Genomic DNA, 23,314 nt, shown 5'->3' with positions numbered 1-23,314 from the left:
TCCTCTAGCAGGAGGAAAACATTCCAGGTCTTACATTAAGGTCTTTGACACAATTTGAGTTGTCTTTTGTGCAAGGTGAGAGATACAGATCTAATTTCATTATTCTGCCTGTGGATATATGGTTTGTTGAGCACCATTAAAGAGCTGTCTTTTTCTTTGTTTTTCAGTTTTAAGTACTGTGGTTTGAAAATGAAGTGTCTCTGATATTTTCACTTAGTTCTTAGCTGGGCCACTGGTTTGGGAGACTGCAAAACCTTTAGGAGGCAGAACTCACTGGAGGGAGTGGGTCACCAGGAGTGGGCATGAAAGATTTGTAGTCCAACCCCTACTTCCTGTCTATTCTTTGCTTCCTGGTGATGGGATGATGGATTCGTCCTTCTGCCATGTCCTCCCCATCAGGATAAGCTGAGTCCCCTCGTGCCACAAGCCAGAATAGGCCCTTCCTCCCTTAAGTTATTTCTTGATATGTATTTATCAAGGCAATAGGAAACACAGAGAGTTGTACTGACGCCAGTATTGCTCTGATAAGCTTGACCTGGGCTTGGAACTTTTGTGGTCTGTTTGCAGGAAGAGTAAGGAAGTATTTGGAGCTGCAGAATAGGAATGTCTGGGATATCGTAAGATAAATTTAATGAGCCATTCTGATGGGAGTTCTGGTGGCTCGAATACAGAGAGAAGTGTGAACCTCAGAGAAAATCGAGGATTCTGTTTGAAACTGTTCTTTCTCCTAAGAATTATTTTATGATTCACGGTCCTTTGCATTTTAAATTAATTAATGAATTTTCTGTGTGTGAGAGCTTTGCTTGCTTGTACATCTGTACAAAATGTATGTGCAGTTTCTATAGTAACCAAGAGGGCAACAGATCACCTAGGACTGGAGTTACAGGTAATTATGAGTTGCCATGTGGGTGTTGTGAGTGGAACCTGGCTCCTTCAGAAGAACAGCCTGTCTCTTAGCCCTTAGCTATCTTTCTAGCTGTTGTGCATCTATTAAATGAGGCTCCTGTTCTCCTCTCCCCCATCAGAGAACTTTTTGGTGGAGCCTTATTCAGTGTGGTTTACCTCTTTCCAGTGCATCACGTGCCTTTTCCTGAGCACCTTCTCCAAACGTAGAGGGTCTGTTCTTTCTTTTTTTTATTTTAATTTTTATTAATTACAATTTATTCACTTTGTATCCCCTCTATAGCTCCCTCCCTTCTCCTCTCCCAATCCCCCCTTCCTCCCCCTTCTTTACCCATGTCCCTCCCCCAGTCCATGTTAGGAGGACTGTCCTCCTCCCTTTCCTTCTGATCCTAGTCTATCAGGTCTCATCAGGACAGGCTGTATTGTCTTCCACTGTGTCCTGGTAAGGCTGCTTGCCCCTCAGGGGGAGGTGATCAAACAGCAGGCCAATCAGTTCATATCAGAGACAGTCCCTGTTCCCATCACTATGGAACCCACTTGGACACTGAACTGCCATGGGCTACATCTGTGCAGGGGTTCTAGGTTATCTCCATGAATAGTCCTTGGTTGGAATATCAGTGGGTCTACTCTTTCTTATACTAACTTTTCTCCCTGAGTGAGTCACATGCCACATACAGGGAGCAGCTTCTAGTCCATATCCAAAAATCTTTTTCTTTAATTAACTAATCTATATATTTATTTTAATATGGTATCTTGCTGGGTAATGAAAGATGTTCTAGAGCTCACTGTAGCCCAGTCTGGCCTTGAATTCTGATCTTCTAGGCAATGGGCTACCAAGTGTTGAAATTAAAGGCATGGACCTTCACTGTTGTTTTTTCTTTTGGTGTGCTTTCAAAGAACATTTTTGTTAATTCTTTAAATTTTGTTGTGGTAAGGACAATTAAAATGAGATTTTTAAGTGTATATTATGAGAGCCTTGATTATATGTGCTATGGTATTCATACAGTGTATCTGAAAACCTTATTTTTTTCCTTGTAGTGAATATGCCCCTCAAAGCTATATGCCCCTCAAGTTTTAGTTTCCCATTTCCCTCTTTTAATCCTCTAAGAATACCGTTCCAATTCCTGACTCCATAAATTCACTTTTTGAGTGTGCTTCATATAGTGGAGTTGTCTAACCCTGTTACTTTTGTGGCTGCTCTATTATTTAGCATACTGCCATCAAGCTTTATTCAGTTTGTCACATAGTACAAAATTTTCTTCGCTTTATTTTTCAGACATTCATACATTCCTGATTGCAGCCCTTTATTCCTTCTAGTCCTTCTCTCCCCCTGATCCACTCCTCTTCCATTTCCCTTCAAAATAAAACAGCAGGACTCCCAAGGATATCAGCTGACTATGCCTTAAAAAGTTACAGTAAGATTAGGCACCAATCCTATCAAGGCTGAACAATGCAACCCAATAGGAGAGAAAGGGTTCCAAGCACAGAGTCAGAGATACCTCCCCTCCCAATCTCACAAAGGAACATCAAGCTACACAACCATAATGCATATGCAGAAGACCTAGCTCAGATGAATACAGAGTCCATGTTCATTGCTTCAGTCCCTTTGAGACCTGATGAAACCTGATTAGTTTATTCTGTGGGTGGTGTTTTCATGGTATCATTGACCCCTTTGGGTCCTCCAACCCTCCCTCCTCCTCTTTAGCAGGTTTCTCCTGGCTCCACTTAGTGTTTTCCTGTGAATCTTTGCATCTGCACCCATCAATTGCTGGATGATACTTATCTGATGACAATAGGCAGCAATGTGTAACAGATTATCATTGGGAATCATTTCATTGACTTCAAATTATTTACTTATTTTTACTACCAATCATGATTGGTTCTCTGCTTGGTCTCTTGTCTGTCCTGTCTCTCATTCCTTGCCATCCAGGCAGTGTTATACATGAGTTTGTTCTGGAGTCCTGGGCCTCAACTTGGACCAGTCATTGGTTGGGCATTCCCGTCTGTTCTGTGCCATCATTACCTAGCACATCTTGCAGGCATGATAGATTGTAAGTGGAATGCTTTGTGGCTGGATTGATGTCCTACATCTACTGTTGGAGGGCCTGCCTGCTTGTAGGAGATGGCCTGTTTGGGCTCTATATTCTCCAGTACTAGAAGATTTCAGTAGGGTCACTCTCACAGATTCCAGGGAATTTCCATCATACTGGGCTTCTACTTTGCCCCCAAATGCCCACCAATTCCACATGTCTTATTCAGTATTCTTCCTCTATCCCTCCCATCCCTAGCCTGATCCCTCCTTTTCCCATCCCCATCTGCCTCCAGTCTGTAATGAGAGTTTTGGTTTCTTTTAAAACTCAGTTATGTTAGGTCAATATGTCTTTGTTTTAATCCCAAGTGTGGGATTTTATTCTGGGTTTAAGTTTGTCCACAGCTGAGCATTGTCTCCTGCAGGGCATAGTCTTTGCCAGCTGGCAACAGCCTTCCTTTTGCAGCCTGGAGAGGGCTGTGGTCTAGGATTCTGAGGGATATAATAGGAAAGCCCAGAGAGAGAAAATGTGGCCTGTGGAAGGTGACAGTTTGCAGAGACCTGAGACAGAAGGTGCGGCCGGTTGGAGAGAGCAGACACTGTGTGGTGGTTTGGGGAGGTACTTTGTAGCACAGCAGCTTGGAAGAAGTAGATCAGGGAGACTGCTTCCTAGGTCTGCTGTCGATCGCTATGACCTCCAAAAGAAATCATTGACCCTAAATAGCTGGGAGAAGTAAAGGGGTCTGCGCCTCTGCTTGCCACTAATCTTCTCTCTCCTACCTAGGGGTGGGGGGTTGGAAGGGAGAGGTTTTAAGCAACTCCAAATAAAACAGAGTTTAAACAAAGAGCAACAAAAGTCTACTAGCAAAAAATAATCTATTTCTCCTTTTAAGGGAGATCCAAATACTCCCCACCCCCTTGAGTTCTTTTTGTTACTTACTTACTCTGGGTCTGTGGATAGTAGCATGATTATCTTTTACTTAACCTAATGTACACTTATAAGTGAGTACATATCATGTTTGTCTTTCCGGGTGTGGGTTAACTCACTTAGGGTGACTTTTTTCTAGTTCCATCCATTTGGCTGTAAATTTCATGATTTTTTTTTTTAAACATCTGGGTAATACTCCATTGTGTAAATGTACCACATTTTCTTTATCCATTCTTTGGTTGAGGGACATCTAGGTTGTTTTCAGTTTCTGGCTATTATGAATAAAACTGCTATGAACACAGTTGAGTAAGTGTCCTTGTGGTAGGATGGAGCATCCTTTAGGTATTTGGCCAAGAGTGCCATAGCTCGGTCTTGAGGTAGATAGATTTTCAATTATCTGAGGAATCTGAATATTGATTTTCATAGTAGATGTACAAGTTTGCATTCCCACTAACAACGGATTTGTTAATGTCTGGTTTCTTGGTTTTTTTCTCTCTATATATTTTGGATAATAGCCCTCTGTGAGATATAGAGTTAGTGAAAATCTTTTTCCATTCTGTGGTCTGTTTTGGCCTTTTGATGATTTTTGCTGTTGTTGTTTGTTTGTTTTGCTTTTCAGTTTTAAGAGGTTGTATGTATTAATTGATGATATTAATGCTGGTTCTATCATTGTTCTGCTCAGGAAATTGTCTCCTGTGCTAATGTGTTCAAACCTATTCCCCACTTTCTCTTCAGTGTATCTGGTTTTATGTTGAGGTATTTCGTTTACTTGAACTTGAGTTTTGTGAAGGGTGATAGATATGACTGTTTGCATTCTTTTACATGCCAACATCCAGTTAGACCAGCACAATTTGGTGAAGGTGTTTTCTTTTTTCGATTGAATAATTTTGGATTCTTTATAAAAAAAAATCATGTGTTGATAGGTGTGTGGATGCATTGATTCTTCAATTCTATTTCATTGATTAATCTATTTTTATGCCAATACCATAAAGTTTTTTTTTATACCTCTTTGGTAGAGCTTAAAACCAGGATGGTGATACCTCTGGGTTTTCTTTTATTGTACATTTGCCATCCATTTGCCTGCAAATTTCATAATTTCCTTGTATTTAATAGCTGAGTACTATTCCATTGTGTAAATGCACCACAATTTCTGTATCTATTTTTTGGTTGAGGGACATCTAGGTTGTTTCCAGATTCTGGCTATTACAAATAAAGCTGCTATGAACATAGTTGAGCAAATACCTTTGTTTTATGGTGGAGCATCTTATGGGTATATACCCAGGAGCGGTATAGCTGGATCTTGAGGTAGCACTGTTCCCAATTTTCTGAGAAAGTGCCAGATTGATTTCCAAAGTGGTTGTACAAGTTTACATTCCCACCAGCAATGGATGAGTTCCCCTTCCTCTTTTCCTCACCAGCATATGTTGTCACTTGAGTTTTTGGTTTCATTGATTCTTTGAATTGTTCTCTTTATTTCTAATTTATTGATTTCAGCTCCAAGTTTGATTATTTTCAGCCATCTATTCCTCTTGAGTCTGTCTACTTCTCCCCCCAACCCCCTGTAGGGTTTTCAGGGATGCCGTTAAGTTCCTTGTCTGTAATATCTTTTTATGAAGGCACTTAGTGTTATGAACTTTCCTCTTAGCACTACATTCATTGTGTCCCATAAGTTTGGGTATGTTGTACCTTCATTTTCATTGAATTATAGGAAGTCTTTAATTTTTTCTTTATTTCTTCCTTGACCCAGCTGTCATTGAGTAGAGAGCTGTTTAGTCTCCACGCATGTGTAGGCCTTTTGCTATTTCTGTCAGATCATGAAAGTCTGATATGATACAAGGGATTATTTCATTCTTCTTGTATCTGTTGCTTGCTTTGTGCTTGACTATATGGTCAATTTTGGAGAAAGTTCTGGGAGGTGCTGAGAAGGTATACTCTTTTGTGTTTGGGTGCAATGTTCTGTAGACATTTATTAGGTCCATTTGATTTAAGTGTTAACACTTAAAGTGTTATTATTTCTGTAAGTGTTATTATTTCTCTATTTTGCTTCTGTCTTGATAATCTGTCCCTTGGTGAGAGTGGAGTGTTGAAGTCTCCCACTATTAATATGTTGGGAGCGATGTGTGGTTTAAGCTTTAATAATGTTTCTTTCACAAATGCAGGAGCCCTAGTGTTTGGGGCACACATGTTCAGAATTGTGATGTCCTCCTGGTGGATTTTCCTTTGATGACAATGAAGTGTCCTCCCCTACTCTTTTGATTAACTCTGGTTGAAAGTCTATTTTATTAGATATTAGGATGACTATTCCAGCTTGATTCTTGAGTGTGTTGACTTGGAAAACCTTTCTCTGGCCCTTTATTCTAAGGCAGTTTTTATCTTTGTTGCAGAGGTGTTTCTTGACTGCAGTAGAATGTTGGAACTTGTTTCCACAACCAATCTGTTAGTTTGTGCTTAGTTATTGTAGATTGAGTCCATTGATGTTGACAGATATTAGTGACCAATGATTGTTCGCCCCTTTTATTGTGGAGTTGGTGGTGTAGTGTGTTTGTGTGCTTGTTTTCTTTTGCTTTTCTGTTGTGAAGGTATCTTTATTCTGTGTTTTCTTGGGTTGATCTTGTTGGGTTGGAGTTTTCCTTCTAGTATCTTCTGAAGGGCTGGGTTGCTGTGTATATATTGTTTAAATTTAATTATGTCATAGAATATTTTGTTTTCTCTGTCTATGTTGATTGAAAGTTTTCCTGGGTATAGTAGTCTGGGTTGACATCTGTGCTCTCTTAGGGTCTGCATGACATCTTCCCAGGCCCTTCTGGCTTTTGTAGTCTCTATGGAGAAGTCTGGGGTGACTCTGACAGGTCAGCCTTCATATGTTACTTGGCCTTCTTCCCCTGCCACTTTTAATATATTTTTTTTGTTCTGTAGATGTAGTATCTTGATTATTATGTGGTGGGAGGAATTTCTTTTCTAGTCTAGTCTATTTGGTATTCTGTAAGCCTTTTTCATGTTTAAGGACATCTCTTTCTTTAGGTTGGAGAAATTTTCTTCCCTATTCTTGAAAATGTTTTCTGGACCTTGGAGCCTGGAATATTTTTTTTATCTATTCCTATTATTCTTAGGTTTCTTCTTTTCATGGTGTCCTTGATTTCTTGGTTGTTTTGTGTCAGGAACTTTTCCCTTTTTATGTTTTATTTAAGAGATGTATCAGTTTCTACAATTGTATCTTCAGCTCCTGATATTTTTCTCCTCCATTTCTTTTAGTCTGTTGGTGATGAATGGTGTAGTTCCTGATTCCTTCTCTAAGTTCTCCAACTCCAGGGTTTTCTCGGTTTGTATTTTATTTATTGATTCTAATTCTGTTTTCATGTCTCAAATGATTTTATTCATTTCCTTCACCTGTTTGATTGTAGATTCCTGTCTGTCCATCATGGCCTCTATTTTCTGTTTGTTTTTCTTTATGTACCTCTAACAATTGTACAATCATAGATTTAAGATCTTTTTTTTTTCTGTGTTTCAGCTGCATTAGAATATCCATGGATTTGGGGGGATTCTGGTGAATCCGTGATGTCCTGGGTTTTGTTGATTATATTCTTATGGTCTCCTCTAGCTGGTTGCCTTGACTGTTTATTCCTGGAGCCTATAGTGCAGACTGGGTCCACCTGTCTCTGGAGTCTGGAGTAGTCTATAGAAAGGTGAGAGATGTCCAGAGGCTTAGGAAAAGGTGCTGGAGATTCAGATGCAGCTAAGGAAGGGAGGGCTCTCTCTGCTGATTCACTGTCTCTGCTGGCTTACTGTGACCCAGGTAGCCCAGGCAGCTGGGGTGCAGGCTGAAAGATATCTGAGCCCAAGGCTGCTCTGGTTCCCCACAGGCTTCCTCAAGATGGTGAACAATGGGACTTTGGTCCCAGGCCAAGCCTAGCTCAGCTCTGCTAGGTTTACTGTCTGTGCTGGGCTCACTGTTTCTCAGTTTGTCATTTCCTCTGTTTTTTTTTTTTCCTTTTTTCTTTTCTTTTCTTGATTTCTTTAAGATATTTATTTATTTCCTCCTTAAGGACCTCTATCATTCTCATAAAGGTGGTTTTAAGTTTTTGTTTGTTTGTTTGTTTTGTGTGTGTGTTTAAGCTGTGTTGAACTATTCAGAGCTTACTGCACTGGAATAGCTAGCGTGGCACTGATGGTGTCATATTGCCCTGGCTGTTGTTGACCTTGTTCTTATATTGGCACCTAGATGTCTGGGCTTGGGGTAATTATAGATACGGTTTCCAATTTGTGTTTGTCTATGTTGTTTGGGTATTTTTTTTTTCTTGGTTTCTGTTTCTCTCTGGTCTTCTGGCCAGAGTGGTCTGTGGTTGAACAGAGTATTTTCTCTTGATTTGGGAGCTGGACTTCCGATGGGTAGGGTGGCCTCTGGTCAGCAGGGGTCTTCTGCCAGCGCTGAAGTTCTGAAGGATGGTGTATCCTTTAGTCTAGCAGGGTGTCTCCTCTGGAGTTTTGGTTGTCAGCTTGACCTCTGGGTTTCTGGCCCCTGGCATGGCCTCTGGTGGTGCAGCAGGCTTTTGTCAATGTTGTGGTTCTGTTTCTTTTGGAGAAATACAAAGAAGTGGAACTCCTAAATCATGTCTTCAATTTGCTTTGAACTTTTTGCAGAAATTTCATCTTGTTTTTCATAACAAGCACATAATTTTAATACCTAACAATCATATGTAAGTGTTCCAATCACTGTTCCTTCTTACCAGGAATTAGTTATCGACTGTGTTTGGGAGACTTTCCACTCAAAAGGGTGTGAAATGGTGTCTCACTGTGATTTTGATTTCCATTCCTTGATTTTTTTGTGATTTTAGGAATTTTTTCATAGACTTATTCATGTATCTTCTTTGGACAATTATGTATTGCAATTCTTAGACTAGTTTTTTTTTCTTTAAGATTTCTATTCATTTACCTCTCTCTCTCTCTCTCTCTCTCTCTCTCTGTGTGTGTGTGTGTGTGTGTGTGTGTGTGAATGTATTTCAAATGCCCATGGAGGCCATAAGCAAATACCAGATCCATAGTGGTTGTAGTTAAAGGTGGTGAGCTGCTTGATATGGATGCTGGGGGCAAAATTCTGCATTTTGGAAAATAAGCTCTCTTAATTACTGACCCATCTCTCCATCTCTCTTAGCTTAGATTCTTAATTGAGTCATTAGTCTTGAGATTCTGATTGTCAGGTTTGTGATACCAGGACATTTCTCTCACCCCTTAGGCTCTTTGTGACATACAGAAATTTCTTATGCCCCTTAGGCTATGAATCCTGTTATTCTTTTGATTGTTACCTTTATGGTGCAATAATTTTAGTTTTCTTGCATTTTTGCTGGTTTTTAAATTTTAATTTTTAAATTTCACACCGTTTTTGATACCATAGCCCATTAGTTAGCCCAGTCAGGAATTTTGTGGCCTCTCCAGGTAGCAACAGGTAGCTGTGGTTTTATCTGTTTGTTCTATGCTGAGAGATGGCACCTGTCAGTCCAAGTGCCTCCTTCATGCTCCTCCAGCAGACTGCACTGGGCCTGACAGAGCTCCAGGCCTTGGGGGTTTTAAGACAAGAATTTTACACAACTCTGGGGAGTTTGGAACCAGTTTCTTTCTAGGGGGTGCTTTTCACTGTAGTTTTTCTGCTTTCTATTCCTGAGGTGGGAGGCAATGCAAGACTGTTCTAGACCATAGACTACTGAGGTAGAAGTCAGTTTTCTACGAGGCCCCAGGCTGAAGAGTTGGGTACATTGAACCATCTCCTTCCCGGTTGGGCTGGTAGCCAAAGAGAGCTTCTGTTCTCTGCCTCAGTGAGTCTGACTTCACACTTTTACATGGGTGCAGAAGGCTTTCAGTTAATTGTTGACACTTTCTTTTAAGGAAATCTCCTATGAATTATTGCAGACTTAGTGTTTGTAAGGAGAAGATGAGTCTGGGACTCTTTATTTCACTGTGTTGTTGACTTTATTCCCTCAGAAAACATCCTTTGTTTTGAGACTACAGAGAGTCATGTTTCCTGTAAACTATGTAAGGCAAAGAACATAAGCCCCCTTGTAATAAAACAAAAGCTGCTGGAGGCTGTAAGTGCTAGGACCTGTAATCAAAAGTTCAACGTCACGAGGTGATGGGGAAATGAGGAAGAGCTATGTGTGAGGGTCCCACTAATCCCTTCAGGTGTAGTAAGTAGGGCCCCACCAGGCCCCACTTATTGAAGTTCTCACCCTTCTCTAAAGTTCCAAGTTAGAGACTATGCCTTTTACACAAGGGTTTCTGATGACATTAACCCTCAGAGCTCTCTAATAAAGATTTTGGCTCTTTGCTTACTGGAAAAAGAAGGCTGTCTCAGATTCATCAAACTTTTTGTCCATGTGCTTTTTGAATCCACGTGTTCATCTTCCTATCAGTTCATATTCAGTATGCATGTCGTCACTTTATATGACAAGTTGACTTTGCATGGGTTGTCATCACGAGAAACATAATTTTTGCGGCCATCAACTTCATATTTCATGAGAAAATAAAACCAGGAGTGAGAATAAAATATTGATTTATATAGTCTCAGATATTATATTTTTTCTGTATCTAAGGTTTTGTTTCTATCAATTCTCAATAAATCACTTTTCTCTGAGAAATAAAAGCTCCTCTAGAAAGAATCATTGATTGTTCTGTATCACTATCTTGAGACTGTATAAAGATTAAGGGCATCATTATGACATGTCAATCAGAAAGGCAGATGCAATATTTTTCAGTGTAATTACAAGTTCATAATATAGTACAGAATAAAAGTGCTAGCAGCAAGCACATCAAAACTGGTATATTTTTTACTCTCAACTTTTTATGCTTAAGGTGCATTTACTTGTGAAAAGGAGAGAAAATATTCTAGGAAAATAATCTTAAAAGTATAATGAGGCTGTAAGCATGAAAGCACAAAGAGCTGGTATATAGTTTAATTTTCTGACAGAACTGTAGCAAATTGCTAAAGATTAGAAAAATGTAATCCAGGGGGAGACAAGATAGGTAACATCTTGTTGTCTTCCTAACTGTATTAAATCCAGCAGTCACTTATTAAGCATTATCTATGTGTAAGACACTAGGCTAAGACCAGTAAATGCTATGCAAATGAAGAAAGGTAGATTAGAAGAATAAGTCTAACTTTCAGGTAGATTATTTGATTTGAATCAGAGACTTATTTGAAGGTGTAATGGAAGGCATATCACATAAGAAAACTCAAGTGTGGGATATTCACCTCTGCAGGGCATTTAGGGAGTCTATTACTATGCCTGAGGCCATGTAAAGGATGATAGAGAACAAGATACTAGCCTACATTCATACAGATGATGCCTAGGTTAGGGCTGAAAGCAAATTAAATCCAAGCTTGCATTTAGAGCATTTAAAAAAATCTGTAAGTATTTTAAGAATAGGAAAAAATTGAAATGACGTTTTCTTTTGAAAATGGTAGGAAATAATAAGAAAAATTAGTGCTGGTAGTGAAATATTTTGGTGCCATTAAAGAAAATAGTTTTTTTTTTCTCTGACTTCACATAGGTAATAAAGACAAGAAAAGGTAGCAAAGAAGCTAGCACACTTCTGACTAATTACAAGGCCATTAAAGAGCCACTTGCCTCCTCTAATGCCAGGACGCTTTCATAGTGGGCTCTCACCCTTCTGCCTCCTGAAGCTGAGAGGAAGCTAAAGGGACCATGGAAGAGTGAATAAACCTAAGATTGAGCTTCTCTGATTATGAGTATGTACTCCCTTCAACTGTGTTCTAAAGGACTGAGAAAAATATGAATTTTTGAGTGTGTATGTTTGTGTGTGTGTGCATGTTTGTGTGAAGTATGTGAGTGAATGTTTGTGTGTATGTGTACATGTTTGCATGTAGTATGTTTGTAAGTGTTTGTGTGTAAAGTATGTATATGTGTGTATGTTTGTGTGCAGGGTATATTTGTATGTATATGTAGTATGTGCAGTGTGTGTGTGTGTGTGTGTGTGTGTAGGTGTGTATGTGTATATGTATATCTGTAGTGCGTATGTATGTAGTGTGTGTAATCTGTGTTTGTGTTTTGTGTAGTGCATATGTTTGTGTGTACTGTGTGTGTATGTTGGTCTGTAGTATGTATATGTGTATAATGTGTGTATGTATGTATTTGTATACTTGTGTATAGTGTGTGTGTATGTATGTTTGCATGGTGTGTGTGTGTGTGTGTGTGTGCTCAAGTGCACGTATGTGTAGAGGTGAGAAGTCTACATTGGATTTCTTTCTCTATTATTTTCTACCATTTATTTTGAGATAGGATCTCTTCACTGAACCTGGAACCTGAACCGTCCTCACCAGCCCCAAGATGTGTATCTTAGGTAAGCTGGGAGCTGGCTCTGTTTGCAGTGGCAGCATGGTTTCCCTTCTGCCGAGTGGGCCTTACATCCAGTTAGACGCTGCTGGTTACCTCTGCCATGGACTGCCACTTATTGCAACTTTATGCTTACCTTATCCTGCTGGCAATTGCTGTGGTTCATAGGTGTTGCAGCTAGGAGGGGCCATTTCATTGCTTGCCTCCCTTGGCAGCTTACATAGTATTTTCTGGAACCTTGGAAACTATACTGCAGCAAAGAGTCTTTTGGGTTAGATCCAACTCAAATGATTTGAGTCCTATGTCATATGTGCACACTGTGTTCAGCAGCAGGGGTTCATCTCAACTCCTAGGAGACAACCAAGGAATACACTGATAATCTCTATTGTTTTGGGATTCATGTAGACTACCCTGACCAACCATTCTTGTGTCTGGTATTGAGGTTATCATTTGTGTATGGTTCTTGTGGGGAGCATTGTCAACCCAAGTGGCTTAACTTCCTTTAAGATGTGTGTGTACATAAACGTATATATTTGAGTGCATACATATACACATATACACAATGAAATACTACCTACAAACACAAACACACACACTACACAGAAACACACATATACTAATGATGGTGATGATGATAGCTGTGTGTCCAGCACTACAGTGCTCAATATCACCTTTAGAGCATCTGTCCTCACTACTGCAGGGTGGGTGTAGCTCGGTGGCAGATCACTGGTTCAATCTCTGGTCATATCATCAAACAAACAAACAAACAAACAAACAAAAACATCAACTTCCCCCTAAATAAAACCCTCTGTACCAGTGGTTCTCAACCTTCCTAATTCTGTGACCTTTTAATACAGTTCCTCATGTGGTGGTGACCTCCAACAATAAAGTTTTTTTTGTTGCTTTTTCTTAACTGTGGTTTTGCTTGTGTTATGAATCATAATGTAAATATCTGGTATGTAAGTGGCCTTAGGTGAGAGCCACTGCTCTATGTCCTTCCTCACTGAGTGAGCTTCATTTCTCATTGTCCTCTATATTCTTCCTCACTGAGTGAGCTTCATTTCTTGTCTTCTCTCCTAATACCTTCTGACCTTCTTGACTTCCCTGCAATTATCTATCGTCTCCTAGTCAAGTATTTCTGCCCCAATCTTACTTCTTTTATATCCCAAAGTCAGAAGCTAAAGATATGCTAATAAAATTTAAATCAGATTATGTCCTTCTAAACACAAAAATCCGGGATTTGCAATCCATTTCAAATATTAAGAGACAAATTCTTCAAACTGACTTATAAAGATTAACCCAATCACTTGTACTTCTTTTGTTTAAGTCTATCACTTATAATTATTTACACTTATACTCATAGATCCCCTGTCCTTTATTCTGCTCTGGTAATGGTGGCCTTCTGGATGTCCCTCAAGCACACAAGGCATGCTCTTCCCTCAGCAGCTTTCAGCTGTCGACTCTGTCTGTATGGCTTGTCCCATATAATCCCATCAAATCCTCACTCACTGCCAAGAGTACAGCAATATCTTCCTTGAACATTCTATTAAAATTGCAATTCATCTCTTTCATTATCAACCCTCTTTGTGATTTTATATAGGTTTGCTTCTCTCCAGAACATTTATCAGATTAATTTACCTTGGTTTCTTAAACTGAAATGTCCTAAGAGTGATAATGACAATTTCTGTATTTTTTTAACTTTTAATTTGTTTTTATTTTGAAAATAAAATTCACTACAATTTTTTTCTGTTCTCAGTGTTATATGTGTTTGGGAGTACAATTTCTGTATCTTACTCATCACTGTACTCTCTGTTCCCCAGTGAGAGAAGACTAGGAAGGAAGAAGAGAATTTTTTTATTGCCTTGGCTGCTGACCTCATATGAGTTCTGTGTTACTCTTTCTATAGTGAGTACTTCTTTTAAGGTTGATGCTTATTAACAGACACTCTCTTTGTGATTTCTGGTAACTCTACCCTTATCTTTTACTATGAACTGAATTCTGTCCTTTTGAAATTTACATGTAAAACATTAGCCTACAAGTAATGATATTTGGAAATGGAGCCTTTGGGAAGTAATTTGGTTTAAATGGGGCCAGAAGGGTGGGCTCCTTAAGGTATATACCTTTCCTTTCAATTGTCTCTGTCTTTCTCTTATGTGAGAATTTAGTAATCAGGCAATCATCTCATGGAAATTCAGGAAGAAAACTCTCACCAGAAATCATTTATGATGGTAGTTTTATCTTGCATTTCCAGCCTTTATAGATGTGTTATGGCAATATTTTGTCATGGTAACAGGAGCCGAGATACTGATTTTAGTCCAAAAAAAAAAAAAAAAAGCCAGGTTCTGATGTGGCAAATGCCTGAATATGTAAAACCAAATTTGAAACTTGGCAATGGGTAGAACTTAGAAAAATGTGGGTGTGTGATAAAACAGAGATATCGAGGGTGATTCTAGTGAACCCTTTGACGGAAAAAACAAAAGAATATACTGTGTTAATAAAGTGAAAAAGAAATGGAGTGAATTGTGTTCTTGTATTTTATAGAAGTGGGTTATGTGAGTGAAGAAATTAGACATTTTGCTGAGGAGATTTCAAGGCAAAGTACTGGAGGAAGCTCTTACTGATTGCTCATCCGAAAACAAAGAGAATGAATTTAATCAAAGAAGGGAGTGATAGCTGAAGAAAAACATAAGATGAAGATTTAAAAATCTTCAGTTTATGCTTATTTTAAAAGTCAAGAAAGCATGGCTGAACAGGCAGTTAGGACAGAATCCACCTTAGCAGAATACAGGAATAATGTTAGAAGTATTGCAATAGTTTCAGGCAGTTTGAATGAAAGGGGAATGGAACTGTATAGGAACATGATTGGGCCAAACTGACAAAAATAGGGGAATGGGGCAGGGAATGTGAGGGTGGGACTGGGAGGAGAAGAGGGAAGGGATGGCAATCAGGCTGTAAAGTGAATAAAAAACACCTTGACATCTATGGTTCTTGGACCCTGCAACTCTGTTGCACCCACAGTTCGTACCCTTTGTGTGCTGTCCACAACATTTTGTAATGAATCCCTCTTTAATATGTCCAAGTTTGAGGACTGTCTGTTTCCTGTGGAAGCCCTATTGAGACGGAGTGTAATAAGTAGTTTTGAACAAATGAAAAAACTAACAAAAACAAACAGATTTTTTAAGGGCAAAAGTGATGTATCACAGATTTACACTCAATTCTACAGATGTCACAACATGTCCAGTGAGAACAAAGAGCTGTAGTAATTCTAACCCTTAAGGATCAAGAGGATTATTAGAGATCTCAAAGACTGGGAGAAGTCCAGGTAGGCTGCCCACCCACCAAACTCGTCAACTCTGTCTCTGCCTACCCTATCCCCAGTCCTCCACGCTCCTAATGAGCACACCTCCAACCCCCAACTGAGCAGAGACCCCCTGCTATACCAGAGACCAGCCTGCGGCTGAGACTCCCAGCTCTACTAGAGACCTTGCAGACCAGGAGAAGCCCAGGTTGTCCGCCTTTCCTAAAATTTGCACAGTCTCTCATTATCTCAGCATGCCCCCACCGCATTTCCACTTCTCTACTATTTCCTGTGTCTCAGCCTACAACATGGGCGTTGACTCCCGACTCTACTAGAGACCTCACAGACGGGAAGAAGTCTAGGTCATCTGTTTGCCAGCCATACTCCCCCTCTCTCTCACAGTTTTGGCATCCTCCTACCATACCTCCGAGTCTTCCAAGTAGCCTTATTCCAATCTCCAACTGAGACAGAGGCTTCCTACCTTACTGGAGACACAGTAGACTAAGACAAGTCCAGGGAAGCTGCTTGCTGGCCAGTCTCCTCCCCCTCCCCCCACTATTGCAGCCACCTCCTATCCTATCACCAGTCCTGCACCCTCCTAATCGCCTTTCCACAGCCTCCAACTGGTGCGGAGTCTACCTGCTTAGGCCACATAGATCAGAGAGGAAACAGAAACCAAAGAAGAAAACACCCATCCAACAAAGACAGATTCAGAAACTAGACCTCTAATTACTCAGTTCCCTGATGTCTAGAAGCCAGCGTAAAAACACAAGCAACAATAGTCAAGGTATAATGCCACTACCAGCTTTCATACTGCAGTAATTTCTGAATATTCCAACACAACAGAAGCATAAAAATGACCTCAAAACTAACTTTATGAAGATGATTGAGATACTGAAGGAGAAATGAATAAATTCCTTAAGGAAATTTAGGAAAGCAAAACAAACAATTGGAGGAAATAAACAAATCCTTTAAAGAATGTCAAGAAACTGAGTGAGCTATTCCAGAAGCAGAAAGACACACACGGTATATACTCACTCATATAGACATATAATATAGGATAAACCTACTAAAATCTGTACACCTAAAGAAACTAATCTAGAGGGAGGAGTCTGGTTAAAATGCTCAATCCCCATCCCAAAAGGCAAAGAGGATGGACATCAGAAGAAGAAGAAAACAGAAAACAAGTTAGGAGCCTCCCACAGAGGGCTTCTGAAAGGCTCTGCCCTGCAGACTATCAAAGCAGATGTTGAGACTTATGGCCAAACTTTGGGCAGAAAGAATGCATGGAATCTTATGAAAGAAGAGGGAAATAGTAAGATCTGGAGAGAACAGGAGGTCCACAAGGAGAGCAACAGAACCAAAAAATTTGAACACAGGGGTCTTTCCTGAGACTCACACTCCAACCAAGTGTCATGCATGGAGATAACCTAGAATTCCTGCACAGATGTAGCCCATGGCAGTTCAGTGTCCAAGTGGGTTCCATAGTAATGGGAACAGGAACTGTCTCTGACACGAACTGATTGGCCTGCTCTTTGATCACCTCACCCTAAGAGGGGAGCAGCCTTACCAGGCCACAGAGGAAGACATGCAGCCACGCCTGATGAGACCTTGACAGACTAGGATCAGAAGGAAGGAAAAGAAACCCTACCCTATCAGTGGACTTGGGGAGGAGCATGCGTGGAGAAGGGGGAGGAAGGGAGGGGTTGGGAGGGGAGGAGGGAGGGAAATAGAGGAGGATACAAAGTAAATAAAGTGTAATTAATAAAAATTAAAATAAAAATATTTTAAAAAAGAATAATAGGAAAGGAAGAAGGAGGATAATTTCAGGTCAAAATCCCAGAAATTATTTTCATCAAAACCTAGCCTAAAGAAAAAAGATGTCTTTAAAAGTACAAAGTTACAGAACACCAAACAGATGGGAATAGAAAAGGAAGTTTCTTTGGTACATCGAAACACTATACATTTAGAACAAAGAAAGAATACAAAAGGCCATAATGAAAAGGGGGCAAATAACATCTTTAAAGGCAGACCTATTAGAATTACACCCGACTTCTCAATAGAAACTCTAAAAGCCAGAATGGCCCGGACAAATATCCTGCAGACTCTAAGAGAATACAAACGCCAGCCCAGACTATTGTACAAAGCAAAACTTTCAATAACCATAGAGGAAAACAAGATATTCCATGACAAAACCAAATTTAAACTCCTATGCAAGGAGGTTAAGTACTTTCATGAAAACACAGAAAATAAATAATCTCACACCAGAAAAACTAAGAGAAGAAAACACACACACACACACACACACACACACACACACTATCAACAGCAACAACAAAATAACAGGAATTAACAATCATAGGTAATCAATATTTCTCAATATGAATGAAATTTATTCCCAAATAAAAAGACACACATTAACAGAATGAATTCAAAAGCAGGTTCTGTTCTTTGGCTGCATACAAGAAACACATCTCAACCTCAAAGATAGACATTACCTAAGAGTTAAGGGTTGGAGAAAGGTTTTTCAAGCAGATAGACCCAAGAAGTTAGCTGGTGGGCTGGAGAGGTCAAGAGCATTGGCTGCTCTTCCAGAGGCCCTGAGTTCAATTCCCGCAACCATATGGTGGTGGCTCACAACTATCTATAATGAGGTCTGGTGCCCTCTTCTGGCCTGCAGGCATACATTGTATACATAATAAACAAACAAACAAATATATATATATATATATATATATATATATATATATATTTTTTTTTTTTTTAAAGAAGTTAGCTGGTGTAGCCATTCTAACTGTTGTGACTAATTTTAAACTTTATTTTATTTGGGGTTCCTTAAAGCCTCTCTCTTCCAATCCCCCACCCCCAGGTAGAAGAGACAAGATTAGGGGAAGAGGAGGCATAGACCCCTTTACTTCTCCCCGATGTTTAGGGTCGATGGGTTCTTTGGGGCAAGCAGCCTCCTCTGTCTTTTTCCTCCAAGCTGCTGCTTTGAAACATTTCTCTTCATCTGTCTCCAAGCCACCAAATCATCCATCTCTGGTCTCTCTGAACTCCTACTTGCCACACATGACACTTTCTCAGTATAGGCTCTCCTATTTATGTCCCTCAGAGTCCTAGACCATGAGACCCTCCACCTAGCATGAGGTAGGCCATTACCAGCTGGAAAAGACCATACCCTGAAGGAGGCAATAATCAGCTGTGGACAAACTAAAGCCCAAACTAAAATTCCACACTTGGGATTAAAACAAAAATGTATTTACATAACATAACTGAGTTTTTAAAGAAACCAAAACTCCCATTACATATCCTGATTTTTGTTTAAAAATGGCTTTTTCTCTCACATTAATAAATTATATACAATAAGAATGATTATGGGAATTATCAGGTAAGAATTACACTTACAATGTCCAGTCCATTCATATTTGGCATCCTTAAAAAAAGAATTCTATTATCTATCCTATCCTGGTGAGTCCTAAATTCTATACCTAAATCACTTTCTTATATTTTGTATCTATCAACCTAACAATATCTATCTGGACCTTAAAACATCTTTTTAGACCTAAAACATTATCTTAGGTCCATAACAACTAAGCTTAATTGTAGTAAGATTATGACTATATAGTCTTCAACCCCATCAGAGACCTTAGAAGGAAATAATGTTACCTAAGTATATGGGAAGCATAGAGCAAGCAGCTTCTAGAACTACAGAAATGACAGAGACAGTTGACTGCCTGGACAGTCACCAGAGGTTCCTCTGTGTTCTTGGGGCATCCAATCTTCAGCCTACCAGCTCAAAATATCTGACAGGATTTTCTGTGAAGCAGGAATTTTGAAGGACTGACCACTTATTCTCTGAATAGTTGGACAGTCAATTTCTCAGCGTCCTGGGTGTTCAGAGTTTCAACAGACAGCCTGCTGTCAGTAGTTAAAGGACAGTTTTTTTCTCCAGTGGCTATCTTGCCACATTTGTTTCTTTGATCCACACCATCTTCTTTGAAGTAGATTAGAGGTTCTGCCAGGAGCAAATGTGTCTCTCTGTAGAAAAGCCTTTTATTTTTATTACATATATATATATATATATATATACATATATATATACTTTTTTATAATTTATTAAAATTTATTCATTTTGTATCCTTGCTGTAGCCCTTCCCTCATTAAAATATCTTTAAATGCCATATTATGTAGGTCTTTGAAGTGTTTGAAGGCCACTATTTATCTACCATTATATACTGCATAATCATATCTATTTATCTCTATATCTAGCAATGTTTCTTAAAGCTTATTTCTGTAATTAACTAAATTGGCATCTAACAATACTACAAGTAGGATTATTTATAGGTGACTACTAATTTGCATCTCCAATCATTTTGAACAGTTTGCAATAGTTAGCTTTCATAACACTAGAACTTTATATTACATTTTCAAATAAGTTGCATATGTACAGTATATTAGGCAAAAGTTGAACAAAACAATCTTAAATTTTTATCAATATACAAAAATCCATACCAATACATAATATTAGAGATTAGTAGATTCAATAATCTATACATTCAATAATTTATCAGATAAAATGTATGAAATTTTATCTTATAATTGTATGTCACTCCTTTTTCTTTTATCATTTTTCTTTATTTCTCCTTTTCCTAGCTAGGAGAGAAAGATAAGAGAAAAAGGATAGAGGAGAAAAAGACATCCTTTATTCTAACTTTTACTTTGTTTCCTCCCTTACCATGACTAATCCATAACCTGCCAAATGAGCAAAATACCCACCCACTTTTTGGAAATGGGGGAGTCATTCTCATAAAATTACTTCTTGCTGCCTAGGAATAAAAACACTTTTGGAGTACCCTTAAAAAATTAGAACACTGGCCAAGCACTGGGAAATTTAGCTGTACCTTTTTCTGTCCAGTCTCTGTGTTTTTTATTTCATCTTTTTTGTGTTTTCTGTCCAGTCTCTGTGGTATCGATCATTTGGGCAAGCCCTTGTGAATTTGACCTGGATATAGATTCTTGAACAACAATAACTGAGGCAATCTGTGAGGCTGAGTCACCTGGCCAGCTTTGCTTTATCTTCATTGCTATCTGGTCTTTTGCTCTGAAATGAAAAAAATTTTAAAGGTAATATAGGTACATTTCTGCATCATGAGGACCACGTAGTCATGCAAAGACATTCATGTCTCAGCTAGAAGGAGGTCTTCTCTGGTCAAATCTAATCTTCATAAGTTTTGTTGGTAACCATACATTTTCAGTCCCCGAAGATACATAAGCATAACCATGTCACCATCTCAAAACTATTGCAGCTTTCCATTCTTCTGTCAACACATCCTTACAAAAAGTAGGTTGGTTTAGTTCTATAGTTTTTTTTTTTTCTATAACCCAGTGTTTCTCAGCTGCTGTTGGTCCTTTTTTAACCAACATTAAGATAATTTAGAGTTAACAAAGCATTATTTAGCCTATTCTTGTGGGGTCTTCACTCTCTTTTTTTGTTTACTAAACATCTCTTTTAAAGTACTATTAGCTATTTCTACAATAGCTGGTCCTGAAGGATTGTGTGGTATACCGCTATATGCTTTATTTTATAAAATATAAAGAATTCTTCATCTTACTGGATACATATGCAGAAGCATTATCAGTCTTAATTTGTGCAGCTGTCCCCATAATTGCCACTATTTCCAATAAATGTGTAATTACACAATCAGCCTTTTCAGAACGTAAAGCAGTTGACAACTGACAACCTGAACATGTATCCATGTTATGATGTACATACCTTTGTTTTCCAAATTCTGCGAAATGAAACATCCACCTGTGAGATTTCATTTCTTTTGATACCACGGACTATTTGTGGTGGGTAATGAAGTTTAGTTATACAGAGAACAAGTAGGACATTTTCTTTTAATTTTCTTGATTGTTGCCAGATGATAGAATATTTTTTCTTTCTTTTTTTAGAACTTATTATTATTATTAATTATTATTAATTACACTTTATTCATTTTGTATCCCCCCATAAGCCCCTCCCTCCTCCCCTCCCAATCCCACCCTTCCCCCCCTTTCTGCATGCATGCCCCTCCCCAAGTCCACTGATAGGGGAGGTCCTCCTCTCCTTCCTTCTGATCTTAGTCTATCACATCACATCAGGAATGGCTGCATTGTCTTCTTCTGTGGTCGGGTAAGGCTGTTCCTCCCTCAGGGGGAGGTGATCAAAGAGCAGGCCAATCAGATTGTGTCAGAGGCAGTCCCTCTTTCCTTTACTATGTAAAACACTTGGACACTGAACTGTCATGGGCTACATCTGTGCAGGGGTTCTAGGTTATCTCCATGAATAGTCCTTGGTTGGAATATGAGTCTCTGGGAAATTCCCTGTGTTCAAATTTTCTTGTTCTATTGCTCTCCTTATGGAGTTCCTGTCCTCTCCAGCTCTTGCCATTTCCCTCTTCTTACATAAAATTCCATTCACTCTGCCCAACAGTTGGCCATCAGGCTCAGCATCTGCTTTGATAGTCTGCAGGGCAGAGTCTTTCAGAGGCGCTCTGTGGCAGGTTCCTAGGTTGTTTCCTGTTTTCTTTCTCTGGCTTTCAGAGGCCAACTGTAGCAGGTTCCTAGGTTGTTTCTTGTTTTCTTCTTCTTCTGATGTCCATCCTCTTTGCCTTTCAGGATGGGGATTGAGCATTTTAGTTAGGGTCCTCACTTTTGTTTAGTTTGTTTAGATGTACCTATTTTAGTGGGTTTATCATATGTTGTATGTTTATATGAGTGAGTATATACTATGTGTGTCTTTTTGCTTCTGGGACAACTCACTCAGGATGATCCTTTCCAGGTCCCACCATTTACCTGCAAATTTCATGACTTCCTTATTTTTCATTGCTGAGTAATACTCCATTGTGTAGATGTACCACAGTTTCTGCATCCATTCTTCAGTTGAGGGGCATCTGGGTTGTTTCCAGCTTCTGGCTATTACAAATAAAGCTGCCACAAACATGGTTGAGCAAATGTCCTTTTTGTGTACTTGAGCCTCTTTTGGATATATGCCTACGAGCGGTATGACTGTATCTTGAGGAAGCACTATTCCTAGTTGTCTGAGAAAGCTCCAGATTGATTTCCAGAGTGGTTGTACAAGTTTACATTCCCACCAGCAGTGGAGAAGGGTTCCTCTTTCTCCACAACCTCTCCAGCATGTGTTGTCACTTGAGTTTTTGATCTTGGCCATGATGATGGGTGTAAGGTGAAATCTCTGTTCTCATTTTTTTAAGTGGATTACTTGGTTTGCTGCTTTTCAGCTTCTTTAGTTTTTTCTATATACTGGATATGAGTCCTCTGTCAGATAAAGGGTTGGTGAAGATTCTTTCCCGATCTGTAGGCAGTCTCTTTGTTTTGATGACAGTGTCCTTTGCTTTACATAAGCTTTTCATTTTTATGAGGTCGCATTTATTGATTGTTGCTCTTAGAGCCTGTGCTGTTGGTGTTCTGTTCAGGAAGTTTTCTCCTGTACCAGTGAGTTCTAGGCTATTCCCCCTTTTTTTTTTCTAGCCGATTTAATGTGTCTGGTTTCATGTTGAGTTCTTTGATCCACTTGGACTTCAGTTTTGTGCAGAGTGGTAAGTATGCTTCTATTTTCATTTTTCTGCATGTAGACATCCAGTTGGACCAGCACCATTTGTTGAAGATGCTATCTTTTTTCCATTGTATGGTTTTGGCATCTTTGTCAAAAATCAGGTGTCCATAAGTGTGTGGATTTATTTCTGGGTCTTCTGTTTGGTTCCATTGATCCACCATTCTGTTTCTATGCCAGTACCATGCAGTTTTTATAACTG

The sequence above is a fragment of the Psammomys obesus genome, unplaced genomic scaffold, assembly GCF_907164565.1.
Source record: "Psammomys obesus unplaced genomic scaffold, mPsaObe1.curated_primary_1811, whole genome shotgun sequence".
Classification (NCBI taxonomy): Eukaryota; Metazoa; Chordata; class Mammalia; order Rodentia; family Muridae; genus Psammomys; species Psammomys obesus.
This window is presented reverse-complemented; position numbering follows the sequence as displayed.